Below are 2,143 nucleotides of genomic sequence, written 5' to 3' on the forward strand. Positions count from 1 at the left end.
CACATTTTTCTACCTCTAGAGCATAAGCCTTTTTAACCTTAACATGTTTCTTGTTTTCTTTAATTAGACAATCCTCTTGGGAGTCCAAAAGGTCATCCTTTTCATGAATAGCACTAACTAATTCATTTAATTTTTCTTTTTGAGCTATGTTGAGGTTGGCAAAAAGGGAACGCAAATTATCCTCCTCATCACTAGCATTATCATCACTAGAAGATTCATATTTAGTGGAGGAGTTGGATTTAACCTTCTTCTTTTTGCCATCCTTTGCCATGAGGCACTTGTGGCCGACGTTGGGGAAGAGGAGTCCCTTGGTGACGGCGATGTTGGCGGCGTCCTCGTCGTCGGAGGAGTCGCTTGAGCTTTCGTCGGAATCCCATTCCCGACAAACATGGGCATCGCCGCCCTTCTTCTTGTAGTACCTTTTCTTCTCCTTTCTTCTCCCCTTCTTGTCGTCGCCTCGGTCACTGTCACTAGATATAGGACATTTAGCAATAAAATGACCGGGCTTACCACACTTGTAGCAAACCTTCTTGGAGCGGGACTTGTAGTCCTTCCCCCTCCTTTGCTTTAGGATTTGGCGGAAGCTCTTGATGACGAGCGCCATCTCCTCATTGTCAAGCTTGGAGGCGTCTATTGGTTGTCGACTTGGTGTAGACTCCTCCTTCTTTTCTTCCGTCGCCTTGAATGCAACGGGTTGAGCTTCGGACGTGTCGCCAAGCTCGTTGATTTTCCTCGAGCCTTCTATCATGCACTCAAAACTTACAAAATGCCCGATAACTTCCTCGGGGGTCATTTTAGTGTATCTAGGATTACCACGAATCAATTGAACTTGAGTGGGATTTAGAAAAATGAGAGATCTTAAAATAACATTTACCACTTCGTGGTCGTCCCACTTCTTGCTCCCGAGGTTGCGCACTTGGTTCACCAAAGTCTTGAGCCGGTTGTACATGTGTTGTGGCTCCTCCCCTTTGTGAAGCCGGAACCGACCGAGCTCCCCCTCGATTGTTTCCCGCTTGGTGATCTTGGTGAGCTCATCTCCCTCGTGCGCAGTTTTGAGCACATCCCAAATCTCCTTTGCATTTTTCAACCCTTGCACTTTGTTGTATTCTTCCTTGCTTAGAGAGGCAAGGAGTATGGTTGTGGCTTGAGAGTTGAAGTGCTCGATTTGGGCCACCTCATCCTCATCATAGTTTTCATCCCCTACGGATGGTACCTGCGCACCAAACTTGAAAGTTGCCTAGAGGGGGGGGGTGAATAGGCGAAACCTGAAAATTAAAACTTTATCCCCCAACTAGATCCCTTGATTAGTGGTTAGAACAAGATATACAAATATCGGAGAATATAAACTAAGTTCTTGCTTTGAAAAGAGTATTACTAAATAATGCGGAAGTGACAAATCAATACAACTAGTAAGTTATAGAATAACAAAGCAAGAAGTCTTAGATGAGAAGAGCACTAGGACAAGTTCTTTCTTGCAACGTGTTGCTTCACTAAATGGGAATTTAACTTGAAGCAACACCAAATGATATTAGCAAATAAAGATGCAAGAAAACTTGGAGCAAGGGAACACAAACAAATCACAAGCAATAACCACAATGGACACGGGTGATTTGTTTTACCGAGGTTCGGCCCTCGAAGGCCTAGTCCCCGTTGAGGAGTCCACTTAAGGACGGGTCTTTTTCAACCCTTTCCCTCTCTTCCCCGATCACACAAGGATCGGTGAGCTCTTCTTCTTCTCAAGGATCACTCTCGATCCCACAAGGACCACCACAATCTTTGGTGTCTCTTGCTAGCTTTTACAAGCCTCCAAAACGTTGGAGGAAGATCAATGGGAGTCAAAACTCCACGCGCAAATGAACACAAAGATGAAGCACACACTATCTCTCGACGAATCTCACAAGGCACTAGTGCTAAACTCAAATGAGTAGCTCTCTTTTGCTTGCTCTCTCTTTTGTGGCACTTGTGTTGGTTGTAGTGGTCTAAATCTTGTGTATAGGATGGATCAATGAATATATGTGGTTGGGAGGGCTTGAGTATGTCAACTAGATGACTTGGAATGTTGCTTGGACTCCCACACGTTGAAGTGGCCGGTTGGGGTGGTATTTATAGCCACCATCCAAAAACTAGCCGTTGATGAAGTCTG

This window comes from Zea mays, chromosome 5 (genome assembly GCF_902167145.1).
Source record: "Zea mays cultivar B73 chromosome 5, Zm-B73-REFERENCE-NAM-5.0, whole genome shotgun sequence".
In the NCBI taxonomy this organism is placed as follows: Eukaryota; Viridiplantae; Streptophyta; class Magnoliopsida; order Poales; family Poaceae; genus Zea; species Zea mays.